This window comes from Manis javanica, chromosome 7 (genome assembly GCF_040802235.1).
Source record: "Manis javanica isolate MJ-LG chromosome 7, MJ_LKY, whole genome shotgun sequence".
Taxonomy (NCBI): Eukaryota; Metazoa; Chordata; class Mammalia; order Pholidota; family Manidae; genus Manis; species Manis javanica.
Window position 1 is genome coordinate 132,007,201 of NC_133162.1, and position 18,031 is coordinate 132,025,231.

Here is an 18,031-nt window from a genome sequence, read left to right on the forward strand (position 1 = left end):
TCTAAATATAGCCTTCCTTTTCTTTTCTATTATCACCCCACAGCATGCTTATTTTTGATTCCTCATTTTGCTGTTTATTAGCTATAAGACCTCAGTAATATAGCCTGAGTTATACTTTCCTGATAAATAAATGAGTCAATCCCTTGTTTTTCATAAGGTAGTAAAGATTAAACCAGACCACATATAGCAAGTCTGGACCACATTACTAACTGTGTCAGTGCTAATTCTTTCTCCCAACCTAGTCAGTTATACCAGAAGACTTCTTAAGTGATGATTTTGATGTTGAATGAAAACTACTCTGGGTTGTTTGCTAGGTAAATGAATGGATATTGGACATTGTCTTCTATGGTATAACAAAGAAATGAAAGCACTTATCAAATGGAAGTGGCTTGCATTCCATTTTTAGATGGCTGAGTGCAGTCTGTAAATTATTAATCATTAAATCATAATTCAGTAAAAGCTTTTCTGGGGGATTTATAAAATATTGTCCAGGCACTATGCTTTCCAGTGAGTGATCTTAATACAGTGATAAAGTCTAAAAAATATAGAAGGATTAATAGTTAATCTGTCCATTAGACTGCCTTTCTAAAAATTGAATAGCTAAAGTAAGCCTTTGGCAAGAATTGTCTAAAAGTCAACTCAGGCTTGGACTCTAACAAGTTCAAGTTGTACTAACAGTTTATCTTGTTGATTAAAGTATACAGGCCATTATCAGTTGAAAGTAGCAGAGACAATATCAGTATGGGGAAAAGAGGTTCATTCTTACAGAAAAAAAATATTCTTCTTAAAACAAATCTCCAAGCATTTGAGTACAAGCCAATACTTACCATAATAATTATGGCAATTATAATTATGGTTACTCTGTATAACCTGTATAGTTATAATTAGAGTGACTGTCATTTGCAAGGCACTGGACTAGACGTTTCTCATTCTATTATCTCATAAGCGCACATATCATCCTGTGATCGCCACTTACCAATGAGGAAACAGATCAGTGCGTTTCATGACTTCCCCACCACTGCATAGCTCCATTAGGTGCTGGAGAGAACTGGTAATCCAGGCATGTCTCAGTCTAAAATTGGGTATTTTTCAAACTATATCACAAAAGTGCTTATAAGCTGTAAATGTTTTAGGCAAACATAAGCAATTGGTATCCCAATACGGCTACTTTAGGAATATCCAAAACCAATGGGTTGACTGGGATAACTTGCTTCACTGATAACTGACACGTTCATATTAGGTGGACTGTCTGGAAATTTTCTTTATGTAAATGTCAAAGTCAAATATACTGTATTTTTTTTTTAATGGAAGGTGAGCAAGCATAGAGGACATTAATTTGGAGGGGAGGAGGTGCTGCCTGGCATGGTGATGGTCTACATAGACACAGGGCGAGGCAGCAGAGAGTCCCTTAGAGCAAGGGAGGCAGCGGATCCCGCAGCAACGTTCAGCAGTATTCAGAGCAATAACAGCAATGGGGTCAGCGGCAGTGGGCAGCACATGGCTTTGGCGGCTTGAGCGGAGGTACTGATCCCCACTGGACTGACACTAGCATTTGATTTCATTTATCACACGATTTCATTTTCCCCAGGCTGATTTTTGCTACTGTCATTAAGCATAATTTGAAGCATTACTAAAATCTACATAAAAACCAAATAATTTTTTTCAAATCAGAGTGGAAAAATAGAGGTTATTAAATAACTTATACCAGGAAGTTTGTGGAAAATGAAACTTTGTTTCATTATTTTCACAATTAGGGTGAACATTCTCCTTCTGTCAGTAATGCAAACTAAAATTTAGACCCTATTTTCTATAAAGCCTTTGGAGCATGAATTGCTTTTCCTTTTCCTTTACAGGCATTTTGAAGTTTGAGCTTTCTCTGCCTTCTAGTTATGTTCATGGAGTGGGTTTTGTGGAGTTTTATTCGTTTTTCTTTTTGTATTGTTTGTGGAGCATACATACGGAGGTTTAGAATTAGGCAGTTACCATCATCCTCGGCTTCATACATTTCTTAGAGCTAAATGAAATGTAGATGGCTCAATGATTTAAATGCAAAATTAAATTAAAAGTAAAATCCAAAAATGAAATTCATAAAAGAAAGCACAAGTGAACATATTTACAATCATTAAAAATGGGAATCCTAATGAGGCAAAGTGCTGCCTAGGATGCAAGGAAATAAGGAAATTCTAATATACTTTTTTGGGTAGTATAAGTTGGTACAACTTTTCTATCAGGAAATCTGGAACTGGTTCTAAAATAAAATCTATACACCTTATCCTGGCAACTGGAGCAATAGGAACTTACCTCATAGTACACCTCAGATCAATCTATATGTTAAGATTGTTCAGAGTAGTATTTTGATAGCTAAGAATGGAAACAGTCACCATGTATCTCAGGTACAGGTGCTAATATATATATATGTATACCTATACATACACACACATACATATATATATATATGTATGTGTGTGTATGTATAGTACATCCTTATAAGGGACAATTATTGATTTTTATGCTTTGGTAACCATATGGATTTTTAAAAATATATGCATGAAGCCTACTGGTATGTGCAACTTATTTTGAAAGCCATCAAAAAATAAGAATTGATTCATTGTCTGAGGCATGCATAGATCAGTATCTGAAAAAGAAATATTATAAAATGATAATGAAAACTCTAGGCATTGAGTGTATGGGTGCTCATTGTACAGTTCTGTCAGTTTTTCTGTATGTTGGAATTATTTTGTAATAAATATGTAGAAAAAAGTTTGGTTCTGGAGCTAGATTGTCTGGATTCAAATCTGGGCTTTAGCACTTTCTAACTGCAACCTTGAGAAAGGCACTTAACCTCTCCATGCCTCAATTTCCTTAACTATAAAAATGGGAATAATGAGAGTATTTAACCCCTAGGGTAATATGAGCTTTGAATGGTTAACGAATATAAAGCACCTAGAACAGCACCCACCATTCATGAAACAATACACAGTATAAAAACACTACTTTTAATCCTTTAAAGCACATACTTTTTATGTTTAACCATCTTTGTAACCGAAATTACTGTCTTTTTTCCAGAAACTTATAAAGAGAATATACAGAATATAATTTAATTTCTCATTGACAAATCAAAGTGATATTAAATTATAATATCAACTGCAATATTGTGACATCCTTAAATAATTTTTAGAAACCAGAGTTCTGCTTTTTTACATCTTCTGTTTTACTTATTTGTATTTCTTTTACCATCAGACTTTTAGATTTTACTCTTGCTGCTTTCCAGTTGCTTGCTTCTATCTGCTTGTTCTTCTAATAACTGCCTCTAACTCACTAGGCATGAACACCGTAACAGTAGGCTGTGAACAGCAGCCCGAGATCTCCATGGAGCAATAAGCACTGTAAAAGTTCTGGCTTTTCATGAAATTGCTCCCTCTTTCTTATACCCAAGTCCCATTATCTCCTTATCCTGAGATACAGCTTGAAGGGTTGAGATTGAGGAATGATGAATCCTCGATAAATAAGGCAGAATATATTTCCTTTAGATTCCTAGATTCCAATCAGATTTGGAAGAAGCAGATGGTATTTCTTTTTATTGTGAGTATAATCCAAAACACGTCACAATTATTACCTGATGGCTTAAATTTCCAAGGGCAGAATGATTTCTCTGTGAGAGGACTGACTGAAAGGCAGATGACTGAAAGGCAGCTAGCTGGATAGACTTGACATACTGAAATATGAAAATAGCCATGTACTCCTGTGAGTATATGAGTTTTCAGTATCAAAACTGGCTCAGGCTTCACTCCATTTATTACATAACTAGTTTACATTCTTGGATTCTTCTTGTATTTGCATCTCTTTACTCTAGTGTGACTATCACCTTGCTTTAGTACAACTCTTTTTCTTGTCCCTGAGATCAATTTACTCTTTCCTGACTTAAATGACTTTTGATTTATGGCACTTGTCTTTACAATGTCTTTGATTGTGTTCTGCCTACAGTCCAGCCAGTTTTGGCTAATGCTTCTCTATGTGTGCCTGACCTAGAACTGACCTGCTGTGGGTCCCACTTCTGGGCTTTTGGCAGCTTCAGATTTCTGGATTGCTCAACTCTGTCTGTCCTTAGTTCCCTTGTTCCAACCCCTCTCAGATCCCTTGGAGTACATTATTGGAATAAGCTATCTTGCAGAAAAAGGTTGTAAACAAGTCTCTCCAAAAACATATATAATCATGTGCACTTATTTATATAGTTCTGTGTTTTAACATTTTAATTTCAGATATGTTTTTAAAAAGTGAACTCCCCAATTTTTTAAAAAAGACCATTCTTGCAGTTTGATATGTTATATAGGGTGATAAGTTTAACCATGGTGTTTACTGTTGACATTCATTTATGGAACATGTACTTATTAAATGCCAAGCACTGTGCCAGGCAGGAGTGCTGGAAATATTAATAAAATAAAGTCACGGAATTTGAGGACAACTGGAGACACACTTGTAAATAAATAAGAACCAAGTCATCTTGGTCATCTCTGAAAATTATTGTTTCAAGAGCAAGAGACACTGGAATTAAAATCCTCTCCAACGCTGGTGGACATGGATTCTACAGAGTGTTTGTCAAATTTTCCAATAATCTGAGAACAATTAGTGTCTCTTTTGTGGAAGTAAGGAGCAGTCTAGAATATTAAGTTTCAGAATGACACTGTCCATACACACAATAGGATTAGAAGGCCATAACCAGTGTCAGGCAACAAAGTCTCCTCATTCGCATCTGACTATAAAGTAACTAAGAACAATGAGCAGAAGGGAAGCTCAGTGGCAGCTGAACCACCACAGAGGAATGCAGATGACTGGGGATCAGATCCCACTGACAAATAGCAGTGATGAAGGGAATAGAAAGCGAGTTTACCAGGAACACAAAAGTACAGTTGCTTCTGCCTCAAGTACCCCTATTTGAATCTTCTAAGACCACAAAAGTTTGATTCCCTACCAGTGAGTCTGGGAAAGTGGTCTAACCCAACATTCTAAACCACTCAATGTCCCCATTTTCTTCAGATGTTCTCGAAACTTCTACGGCTTTGTGAAATTGGCCTCTAGGATTTCTGAATTCTACCTTGTTAATCCAAAAAATGAACAAGTTGTAAAAAAAGCCAGGATCTTCCTAGAAACGTATTTCTGGTGAACCCAATCTGTCAGATTCTTGGCCCAAAATTCCTAGCACATGGCCATGTTAGTGCTCCACAGTGAAAGAAAAGCACTCTTTGCCACTTCCAAGTGGAATGCAAAGGGAATTTATCATGTAACCAGCTTCTGTAACTTGCCTTCAATCCTGAAGTCCTTAATGTAACTGCCTCCCCTGAGATGCAAGACCTGACATCAATTTCTGTTAAAAAAAAATCCAGAAATGGAATTCTCCCAGGGGTTTTGGGGGACCATTCACAATCAGCTGACTTCCCTGAGCACCCTCTTAAACTGCAGTGCGACTGCTGGATTTCCTTGAGCTATCATTGTTGCCCAGCTTTTGAGCAGTGGAAGTAAGCTCATATATACACAAACCATGCCCTAAACCAAGCACCAGACCAGAGGGAAGAGCTCTGAAGCAGTGGTTATACAAGGCTGACCATAAGCCTTTACTCTTTGGTCTGGCTCTGGGTTGAGATGCACACAAGACCTTCAACAATTGCCATACCCTGGCAGCTGATTAGACAGGATAGTGTCCAGGCTGTAGTTCACAACTCCTGCGGTGTCTGAGGAGACAAGCAAATAAGAAGACAGTGGCTTCTGATCAACACCCTGGTCCCAAGAGTTGTACCCTTTGTGTCCTATTTCACGTCAGAGTGAAATTAGCATTTGGGATATAATCCTTACTCTATGGATGCTCTGTCCTATTTTTTTGTTTCATTTCTCTTAATTTATATTATCTTTCTTTACGGTCTATATTATCTTTCTTGTAAGCTACCCCAATTCTTTTTAGGGTAAATATATCAGGAGAATAAATAACTACATATTATCGTGCATACAGTAGAACATTTCATACCTCCCTTTAGCAAAGATAACCTAGCATCTATTTTTCATCTCTAGAACAAACTCCAGCTTCCCAGAAAGCATAGAGGCTGCTTACTTTAGATGCTGTAGTTTCAGTTCCATAATGTAGAAAAAAATCAAATGGGAGGAGGCTGTGATGGCTCTGGGCAGTCACCTGCTTGATAGGCAGAATTTACCTCCACAGACTGACTGCATTACTGGTAGCTTCTGCTCTGGGAATCACACGGAGGGCAGGGGAAGCAACAGGGAGTGAGAGAGGGTGAAAGGAAAAACGATGATTTCAGCATCTCTTTTCTTTCCTGCTCTGTGTAATCACTGAGAAGATGTGGCTGCAGTTGCTGATACAGATTGCTGCCCACACAGCCTCTACCCTGGGAGCACATAGGCTGAGCATTGGCTCACCTGAGTGGGGGTGGGGGGGTCATTCCATTCATCACCCAACTCAGAATGCTTTTAAAAAGGTAGGAGAATGCCATTAATAGTTAGTTCTCAATGGTGGACATAAACCCAAACTGTCCCCCTAAACCATGACTTCAGTCATACTGCATAAACATGAGATTAGACGTGTTGGAACCAAGAAGAAAGAGTGGAAGGCAAAAGATAGACCAGTTATCTTGGAGTGAACTGGATGTAACAGGATAAGTGGATGTCCCAGCTGCATTTCTTAGATTTCAAACTTTAGAGCCATTTTGCACTAGGACCTCTAGCAGAATGGCAACATCTGATCATTACTAAACAGGGCAGGACCTAGAGAATGAAGGCAGTTCTAGAGTGGAGGGAGAGAAGTGCCCTAAGACGAGGAAAGAATAGGGATCTTCTGGAGAAGTGAGGTCCTCAAGCAGGTGTTTGCCTCAGCAATCCCAGTATACACTTCATCTCTCATTCTTTGGATATCAGACAAGATAACACAACCCACAAAACGTAAAGTCTCTGCTTGTTCTACAAAGGTGGTTGGGTGAAGCTTGCCTTTCAGCCAAAGGAATCTTTCTGTCTGGCAGACTTCATTAGATTCATCTCAGGAGGCTCCAACCCAAGATAGTCTGAAACTGTCTCTCTAGGTTGGGCTGCTGGCTCCTAGATTTTCAGAATTAACACCAGGAGATTTCTAATAGGCAATCAAGAGCTGGTGTAATTAAAATGAGCTGCACTGAGTGTATTTTTTTTCCTTACAACTCTTGGTTACCAGGGTGTTGACCAGAGGCCACTGTGTTCTCATCTCTGTCTCCTCAGAGGCTGCAGGATCTGTGAACTACAGATTTAGAGCGAGACAGATATGCCTATGCTCACATGGGAAGATTCCCCAAATAAATCACTTAGTGAAAAGCATAATGTTAAGAATGGCTTGCACTGTTCGTCTTTGAAAAAAGTGTTCTACGAGGATGTATACAGAGTGTTATATATGCTAGCTCATGCATGCTGTTTTCCAATGGGAAAGAAGTAAGCTGCTATACTGTGGAGAGGAATTCTGTTGCTTTCTGGTTAATATTTCTATACTATGTGAACGTGATTTAGCATGTATGTGTATCACCAAAATCCAGAGTGGCAAGTTCACATGCTGCAGTCTTGGGAATAAAAGGACAGACTGACCAGAATGGCACCAATCCAATGGGAATTTTGCAGCTAGCCGTCTCCCTTGACTGCACTGGGTTTTCCACTTTGGGATTATTTTCCCACTCGAGTTGCTTACTTCCTGTTTAGCTCTGATTACCTGACTCCTACTCTTTTGGCCCACGGTTTTTCTTGCCTGGTTTAGTTGACTTTTTCTCCTTAGTCCCTAGGCCTGGATTCTGTCCGCAGCTGTGTTCTGTTTCTCGGTCAGCCTATTTTGGCTTCAATATATCTATTTAATTCTGGACTCAACCCCTCACTGTGACAATTTCAGCCCATACATTCCTAGAAAATGCCATCTGGCAGAGGAAAATTGTGAATACATAACTTTTTCAAAGACACAAGTATACATTACCGTTATGGTTTGATCGTATTCTTTAAGAATTGTGACCCAGGCACTCTTCTGGCTTTGGAAAATAGGAGAACATCCTTGGAAATAAATGAGCACCAGGAAAAATCCAGACAGGTCGTATTTCTCCCCCAAACAAAAGGTTCTCTTGAACTGAACTTTTGCCAAAATCTGGTAAAACTTGGATTCTAATGATGATTCATTAAAATAATCAGTAGCTGAAGACTTTCAAGCGTCTTCTTTTCAGGGAAGAGGGGTACAGGTCTCACTCATCAGGGGGTGTGAGTCTCATTCTTCCAATGAGAAGAGATCTGGACAGAAGTGTCACATGACAAAGTCTTAGCTCTTGGTCTCAAATTCACTTAACAAGAATGAGCCCAAGGAAAGTCTGTGTGAATCCTTGAAGGGATGCAGGACAGTAAGTCTCTGTGGAAGATGGAATTTCCCTAGGGGGAGCCATTATGACTGGCAAAGGAGGAAGGGAAGGATCCCAAGAGCAGGAAGGAAAGCTACCCTGGCGTTAAGGATGCCCGCTTGAGCTTCTCTATGGCAACCTCATGGCTCCCTAGAAGGGTCCCTTGCTTCTATGGATAGGATACAACTTCCAAGCTGTGCTTATTCAGTACACCACACCAAATAAGCATGTTGAAGAAAGGCCAGAATCTTTCCAGAACTAACTGTTCTTGTGACCCTACTCAGTCAGACCCTTAACCAGAGGAATTTGACCATTAAAGAGTTTAAGAGGAAGGAATGTATTCTTGCCCCTACTGGAGTAACACAAAGGAGAGCTTGCTCTGCATCTAAGTTCCATGCTCATCAGCCATCCGGAGCCCTTTAGGCCTTCTGTGTTAGATGCCACTTTATCTGTGGAACACAACAGTAAAGAAAAACTACCCGAACTGGGACATTCACTGGAACCCTGAAGGCCTCTTAGAACTGGCCATTTACCTTTGCTCCTGGTCACTCTGCAAGAGTGGGTCTGCTTTTCCAAGATCTACTCCAACCCCCAAAACTACTATAGGTTTTCAAATGTGGAACCAGACACATAGATTTCCAACTTCTTTTTAAACTGGAGTGAAGAGGAGCCTTGGATATATTCAGGCAAGACTGGAGCCAAACTTTCAGCCTGTAATCAAGTGCTCAGATCAAGCAGCCTCTGGGAGCAACCAGAGACACAGAGGCTGGCGGATCAGGGGCCTCATTCTGGCATCTAAAGCAGAAGGGAAGGAATATTCCACTCAACATCAAGAGTCGACCAGGGACTATGACCCCCAAAGCAGCATCCTCTGATGTTGTAGTATAAGCCAAATATCCTGTCCCAATCTCAGGCTTTTAAAGTCAGAAATACCCGGGTGGGGCCCACAGCGCCAACATTTTCTTGTTTGATGCTAATGCAGTCAGGCTGGCACTCGGAGGCCACTGCAATCAGAGATGCCCATCCAGCCAGTTAACCTCAGCCAGCAACAGGCTTAGTTAACCCAGTCAGAAATATGCTGTGTACAACAGGGGTATCTGCCATACAAATGGGGTCCCCCTGTCAGCACAGAGTAGAACCAGAATAAGCCTGGTTTATAAGTAGCAGTGAATGAACAAATACATGGAAATCGTTATCCCAGCTGGGCCAAGAGATACAGACCTGCTAAAAACATCTGTAGAGGCTCTCATATAAAAACTTTTCTTCAGCCTTAAAGGTTCCCTCTTTCAGTACTGCAGAGGTGAGACCCTGCTTGCCTAGTCTTGGTTAGCCCACACTAACAGAACAGAAGGGGACCAACTCAGGGAAAAATAAGATCCATGTGTACAAGTCAGTGTCAGTGATAGTGGGTGACTGTACACAGCTAACAGCTAGTCAGTGTGGGCATGGTTCACAGATGTCCTCATAACTGAGCAATTTGTTACTGGCCAGGGAAAATAATGGCGCCAGACTCCCAGAAATCAAGAACGTCCCCTTTATGCTAATGCCCCCAGCATAGTGTTACGGAGAAGGTCATGGGTCAGCCTCTGAGTATCCCACTTGTGGTTCAGACCCTATTGTAATGAGATCTAGGCCTGTTAAGTAAGGGATTTAGCAAAATGCTATTGTTTTCATTTCCAGTATGCTTCAGACCTGAATTCATCCTACCTGGGCAAAATTAGTGGGAGTGTCTTTCAACTCCCCTCCCAGACCCTCTCCAGTAGGAGGCTGAGATAGAATTCCCAGGTCCTCTATGTTTGCCTCCACCCCTGCTCTCAACGGAGACTGATACACAGCAGCAGGTCCCGGGGCCTGCGCACATCCACTGGGATCTGCTGGGCCCTTTCCCTGAGCTTATGTCCAATTTCAGGTTTTTTTCTCTTCTTGGTTTAAACACATAGATGGGAAAAGGGGGCTAACAGTACCTCTCCCCTGAGTGCAGGATTTTAGTGAACCCCCAGTAATTAAGAGTACAGTATTTATTCCTAAACTTTTATTTCTCCTATATTAATTAATGGACCAAATAAATTCAGCAATACCCAATATTCTTGGTGGTTTCATCTCAAGGAAGTAAGACCATAAATATAAAACTAAATTTAAAGCTAAAATGAGAAAGGGTAAAACAGATTTTGAGAATACTAAAAAGTGTTCACATATGAATTGTTAACTAAAGAACACAACTTTGCATGGTAGAGGCTCACAGGTTAGAATATAACTTTCAAGTGTGCAGGTGGCAAGAAATCATGATCTGAATTTGAATTTCACTTCCTCTAGTGCATTTTAGTGAGGACTGTCAAAATCTCTTCTTCCCTTTTATTGAACTAGACTTAAAGTGAGAACTAGAATAGTGAGGTGAATAAAAGTGTTGAACAATTTCTTATGCAAACAAGTTATATGTATTACCTTCACAAAACCCTTCATGTAATCTCTGTCATTTAGTCATTACCAGAATATGTCAATTTTTTATGTGTAATTTACCAATAAGAAAAATAAAGCTTAATCAGAAATTAAATAACTTGTTTCATTTTCACAAAAATAGAAATCAAGATTTTGTTATTCTAAATCTCTAAAGTCATCTTCATTGGAATGCCAGCTCATCATTGATTAGCCAGGTAAACTCACCAAATTATTCCTAATGGGCCCTTTCTTCTTTACTTCTGAAACGAGCAGTTGGATTATAGAAGCTTTAATTAGGGCTGATCATAGCAAGCATAGGGCCCAGGGCACTATTTATTACAGGCTCACCTGCCTTCTATTTTACCAGAAACTGATCTCCTGACCCCTATAGCCAGGAAGAAAATTATCCACACAAAGCACCCCCCAAACTCCTCCCCATTTCAAGAGATGTTTCTGGCCAACATTCTAACCCGATTCCATCATTTCCATTAATGAAGGAAGCCCATCAGCCTGTCATTCCACATGTATTCATCACTTGTCCTGCTTTGACTGGTATCTAAGCATTGGAGGCGACATATGACCAGTCTCAGGAACAGATCATCACTTCCAAAAGAAAACTTCCAGAAGGTAAGTAAGCTACAGAGCTAAACAAGACAAAACCAGCAAAACAAACAAACAAACAAAAAACCCATTGATTTAAACAATACCAAAATATCCAGCATAAACTGAGCAAGCCATTCCCCCATCATATCTGTGCCTCTAATTTTATACTGTCGAACTTAAATGAAAAGCACCAATCTTGAAATCACATAGTTAGGAGACAAGATTCCTTAGAAAAAGTATAGCTTTTATTCCTTCTGTTCTATTATTGTGTCATGTAACTTAAAGGTCATTGCCATATAAGGTTTTCTAGAAATTTTACACCAATAGAGCATCTTGGTTTCAGAAGCTTACCTGGAGGGATGAGAAAATTCACCCCCCACACAGCGCAGACCCTGCTGCTCTTGGAGTAGCTCTGAAGTCCTGTCCAGGATACAGTCTCCTGCTGGGAATCCTAAGGCACGCAAGGGTCGGGCAGCGAGAGGTGGGTGGGGGCGTCTGCAGAGAGTGGCTACCGCCTTCCTGGGACAGGGTACGCTGCAAGAAGGCACTTACTTGCTTCTGCGTGATGGTTTTCCACCAGCACCTGAGGGAACCCTGAGAACAGGGCTCTTTGGAGCCCTTTTCTCCCACGGGTCTTCTCTTTCTTCCCAGATCTCTGGATTCCTGAGCCCTGGTTGCTTAGGAGGTGTTGCTGTGCTGGCGTCTGCCCTCACCAGCTGATGCCCACTACAGGCGCAGGAAACGGGCCCCACTGAATTGCCAGCTAGAAGCCGAGTGTCTGGGGCGGCTGCCGGCCGCTGACCCAGAGACCCTCCCCTGCCCAGATGCGCAGTGAACCGCGCCCGCCGCCTGGAAGCTGTTTTGTGCCCTTCCCTCTCCTCCCTCCCGCTCCCCCGCCCTCATCTCCAGGCTAGGGCGCGACTCTTGCCTCCAGACCGGGCGTGGGCGGGGTGGGGGAGACTGGGACGGGCAGCTGCGGGCAGGGGAGGGGCGCGTGGGACCGACTCGGGGAGGAGGGGGGCGAGGGCTGCGTGGGCCGGAGCCCCTGCGACGGGAGCAGAGCGCGGGAGGTGGGGGAGGTCGAGGGGAGGCAGGAAACTCAGGTCTTTGCCTCCCGGTGCCTTCTCTCCCCTTACCTGGCCGCCCAGTAGTGATAGCCAGGGGCAATGGTCAGTCTGCAGCATTCATATCTGCACCTCGCTGTAGGGGCATTTGACTCTTTCCAGAAATCTTCCCAAGGTATGTAAGCACAGACAATTAAGAATATGAGCAAAAAGCCAAATTAAATTTCGGAAATCAGCAGAGAAAAATATGTCAGACATCTCCTTTGGAACACACACACTCATTGGTAAGAGGTGATTGTTTTGTGCCTGAATTTATTCCCCAGTTTGCCTTGGTCCCATGAATCAAGATTACAAAAACATAGACACATCTGAAGTGTGTGTTCAAAATGTTCCTGATCACAATTCATTTCATTTTGCAATTTGGTATGCAACAATCATCTATCAAATAATTCCTAGTGAGGCTTGGTAGAAAGCCAGAATATTTTCAAGTGAAAAAATAAAATAGCAATTTGTTGGCATTTATCTGGAAGTCCCATTTTAATTTGTGTTCATGCATGCAAAATAATTGAATGTATGCATGTCATATGTGAAGTAGATATGACTGCTATAAGCTGTAACAAAAATCTAAAATAAACATAGCTTAAACATGCAGAGATTTATTTCTCTCAGGTCTAAAAATCCAGGTGTAAGTAGCCCAACACTACAAAATATCGCTGATAAATTAGACTTTTCAGTTTTGTTGATTTGCCATCTCTAGTGTATTATACCCTTTCTTGCATGATTGACGGAGGCCAACTCATTTGTATTCCAGGAAGTAGGAAAAGGGAATAGAGGAAATGGAATTCATGCCCATTCCACTAAGGTTACAACGGTTTTATTTTATACATTCTTGAGCTCATATCATGTTGGCCAGAACTTAACCCATAGACACAACTGGTTGCAAGGATGGCTGGGGAATGTCATATTTATTCTGGTATGTATTCAGTGAGCCAAAAGTTGAGATTTCTACTAAAGTACAGAAAGGTAAAAATAAACACTGGGGGATGACTAGCAACTTCTACCATACCATGTCTGCATCGCAAGTGACATTCTATTTAGACTAGATGCCCCTGCCAAACAGCAAATTAGAAAAAAAACATTGTAACTTCTAAAGATTTAAGAATTTACAACAGTACAAGCAAATTTTTAATAAAACATTCTCCCCACCTAAATTAGAATTATCAGGCAAGAAATTCAGATTGAAGAACAACCAGTTCAACAGTTACAATCTTAGATTTCAATTTGTTTCTTCAAATGTATTAGGTTTCACAGTTACTTTATTTCATTCATTTCTACCACTTTGTTTTTGGTTTGTTAGTAAGGTGCCAGCTTAAAAACTTCCTCACAACCTTTGTCCTCTCAAATTTTTCAAAACCAGGAGTACAAAACTAGAAATTGCTAACTAGATCGTCGGTGAAACTATGAAACATTTGTAGTATCAAAACACAATATATGGAATGTAACATGGATTGAAAATTTAAATGGTTTAGTAAAATGAAGCAAAGAAAGCTAACCTAATTGCCTATAAAGTGTGTACTGGTGAGAATCAAGCTAATCCCCTCTGTAAAGAGCTAGAAAATCTCAGGAACTGAAGACATGGTTAGCTTGCAGCTGGACAAGTTTGGATGCCAAAAACAGAAAGTTGTTTGAAAATCTTTAGTCCACCAAATATCCAAGTCTAGCCCACCCTGGTAACTGTTTTCCTTCAACTCATGGTCGGAAGTGCGTTCTCTAGAAAATCTGGATTGTAGAAGTTTAAAATCCGGAATATTAAATACAGAAGAGAATGAAGAGAAATGCTGGGCTGGAAAAAGGAGCATTAATAAGTTTGTATTCTAAATGATGAGATTTTGCCCTTTTTTCCAGATTCTTTCCCTTAATTATTAGGCACCATAATTCTGTTAGTCACATTTTACATTTCAGAAGGGAGACTCTAGGGTCTTCCTCCAGAAAATCTTACCTATCCCACAGGATAGATCCATTGATACTGGCATCTTGGTGTCTTCAATAAAAAGTTAATTGATTACTGTAATCATCCTAGAATAAAGTCTTCTAGTCCACAAGATTTATTTCCCCCAACATCAAAGAAAGGCATAAACGTATAGAGTATCCAATTGATTACTTAAAGATCACTAATCAAGAATCGCTGGACACTTGAAGACTGCTTTCAGCAAGGCAGAGAGGAACTGAAAGAATCTATTGAAAGAAGTAAGTCTGTGGCTGTAGAAGTAGGCAAGGCATAGGAGAAAATTCAAAATTCTTTGAATAAACTTAACATAAGGAATAAGAGTGGTATATCCTTGGAACCAGGATAAGATGCCCTATTTTAAAATAATGGTATATGAAAGAGCTTTGCAATCTTATCCTCTGACAGAAAATGATGATGGGGCTGATGCTGATGATGAAGATGAAAGAGTCTGGATAACAGAGTTGTGGAAATCACCAATAATTACAAAAAGATGGTCAACAAGAGATTAAAGATCAAATTAGAGAATAAATTCCAAAGGCTTAACCTTCAGCTAACAGGAATTCCAGAAAGTGGGAACAGAGAACAAGTGAGAGTAAATCAAATAAACAATAGAACAAAATTCTCAGAATTGAAGGACCCAAGCTCCCCAAGTGAATGGGCCAACAGAAGGCCAGTAAGTTTAAATGAAAATAGTTCCTCAACCAAAGAAAATCATCATGAAATATATTGGAATCTTTGGGTAAAGCTAAGATTTTAAAACTCCCAAATAGAAAAAATCAAAAACAAAAAAAACCACGTTAAAAACAAGGGATGGTCTATGCTTGTTGCCCAAGTCTTGGGTAGAGTATCATTCTCCAAGATCAACCAGGACTCCTTTGAGATATGGCTGATTTTAGGATCGGAGCAGGAAGTATACAAGATGAGTCTGGGCCATCTTGTAATGTCAGCAAGTAAGGAAATGTTAAAGAAAACCTCACATTAATGGGGGTATGTTACAGCAAAGGGAGTCAGGAGCCAAGTGAAAAAGCTACTAATGATCAAGGCTGGAACAATTTGAGCAAAAAAATAAAGTAGTGTTGGATTATAACTCAAAATATAAAATATCCATGAGTCCATACAGATATAAATAAATGATTGAATAGATTAATAAATGTGGGAGAAGAGACAAATCTCCCAAGCAGAAGAATTATAAATAATTTATGTAGATGCACCATGCTAAAGGAGAGGAAGCGTAACTCCTCACCCTAAGTATGGGCTGGGCATTGAGACTTTCTTCCAAAGTGTACAATAAGGAAATAGGGAAAAGAGTAACTTTATACCCTAAAAGAACCTACCAAAAAACTACTAGAACTAATTACAGAATTCAGCAGAGTTGCAGGATATAAAATTAATACACAGGAATGTGTTACATTCCTATATACTAACAATGAACTAGCAGAAAGAGAAATCAGGTAAATAACTCCATTCACAATTGCATCAAAAAGATACAACTAAATATAAATATGGCAAGATGGATGGGGTGGAAACTAGAACAGGAAAAAGGGACATTAGGTTAAAATTACAGAAATCTGAGTTGACTATGCACTTTAGTTAAAAATTATGAACCAATATGGGTTCATTAGTTGTAACAAAGCTACCACACTAATGTAAGATATTAATAATAGGAGAAGTGGGGGAGGGGGGTGCAGTGGTATATGGGAACTCTGTACTATCTTTTCAAAACTATTTTGTAAATCTAAAACAGCAATAAAATAATGAAGTATCATTTAGGATGAAAGCATGATGAGAAAGAAAGAACTATAAGAATATCCTATAGTCTCAAATAATCTGGTCACAAAATGGGTATTAATTACAAAGGGAAAAAATAGCAACTATACAGTGGAGTACAGCAGAGGCCAACATAATGAAATGATCAAAATTAACATCACCAATAATAAGACAGGCAGCTAACATGTTCCCTCTGATATAACATACTAAAAAGGCATTTTGATATAATACCCTGAAAAGGCATATCTCAAACCCAAATTAAGAGATAGATACTGACTGAAATAACTGGCCAGTCCTCTTCAGAGATGTTAAAGTCATTATAAGGCAAAGAAAGACCAAGGAACTGTCATAGATTATAGGTCACAGAGACATGACATGGAGATATAATGTGGGATGCTGGATTAGGACCTAACCAGAAAAACGATATGGGTAGGAAAACTAACAAAATTCTAATAAATTATGTAGATTAAAAACAATAATAATGAGAGATTGGGCTATAAACAATACAGGATTTATCAGTAGCAGCACTGGAATCCAGAAAGTAGTGGGGTGATGAATTCAAATTTCTAGAGAAGAGTCATCCCCAACCTAGCATTTTACACACAGCTAAACCATCAGTCAGCCTAAGAATATAAATTATTTTCAGACATGGCAATTTTCAAAAATTTATTTTCCAGGCGTTTTTTCATCTAAGCATTCTTACTTAAGAAGGTATTGAAGAATGTGATCTATCTAAGAAGAAGACAAAAATCTTCCTGGGATACAAGAAACAGGGCTTCAAAACATCAGAAATGAAAGGAGGCATTTCTTAATGATGAGAATGAATGTGCCAGAATGAGAGATGCATTTTGGGCCTCAAGAGCACCCAGTCCAGACCAGAGGTGGAGGTACATGTGGCATTTTACAGAAATCTTTGAAGAGTGTTAGAATACTTAGTACTGGTTGAAAAAAATAACAAAATTTTAAAGTTATTCAAATATTAACTCTAGGGAAAACAAAAACATATATATTTAAGGAAATTTGATTACAGTATTCTCCTTGACTTAGCAGAATCATATTCTAAAAGCCACCAATGTGGACTTAATTAGTTTCTTATAACCACATTGGCAGGATGTCTGCATGGAGAAAAGGGTAAAAGAGGGAAAAGACTAATTTTCCATAGTAGAAGTGTGATAGGTAATATCTGAAATTGATGAATCAAAAGAGGGCAGTATCTATATGTTATGTACGAATTTGATAGAAGATTACAGATAAGACAGCTAAAATGATTTAGAGTTGCTTATTAGGAAGAAATGTTAAAAAGATGAGAAGGTTTTGATATAAGCTTGTTTGGATTATTTAACTGTTTTAGCTATGATTATGTTTTACCTTAATAAAATACAAAATCAGTTGAAAAATATTAATATGTAATTTCTCAGAAAGTTATCAAACCAACATAAAGATATAAACAATATCCCATCTCTCCCCCCTGATTGCTGCTTTATCTCTTTATCCCAGCTGAAGAAAATAACAGACTTGGAGTGAGAGATTTCATGAAACAACTGTTCAAGAGATGACTCTTCAAAGAGATGGCACTGCCATCTTTTCACCTTACCAGAAATGAGAGCAATCTCCAGAAAACCATCAAATCTTAAACTGGATCTTCTCTTGTTAAGTGAATATTGTATTAGCCATAGCCTGAGAATTTCTCCTACACATCTTTGCAAAGTCCTCCCTACATTCAGTGAAGACTGTCTGTAGCCTCTTTCTTGTAACCT

The 18,031-nt window shown here is 39.3% G+C and overlaps 1 protein-coding gene across 4 annotated transcripts in view; it reads right to left on the bottom strand.

Annotated features, from left to right (window-relative positions):
* SCN7A (sodium voltage-gated channel alpha subunit 7) overlaps nucleotides 1-18,031 on the bottom strand; it is a 104,792-nt gene that overhangs the window by 64,058 nt on the left and 22,703 nt on the right. For 2 of the 4 annotated variants that reach the window (XM_036996072.2, XM_036996070.2), the window contains exon 1: nucleotides 11,988-12,308. The exons of 1 other annotated variant lie outside the window; for it this stretch is intronic. The gene's annotated coding sequence lies outside the window, so the exon portion shown is untranslated. Of the gene's footprint in view, nucleotides 1-11,786; nucleotides 11,964-11,987; nucleotides 12,309-18,031 lie in introns of those variants that run through there. One more of the 4 variants, XM_036996071.2, reaches the window with a different exon arrangement.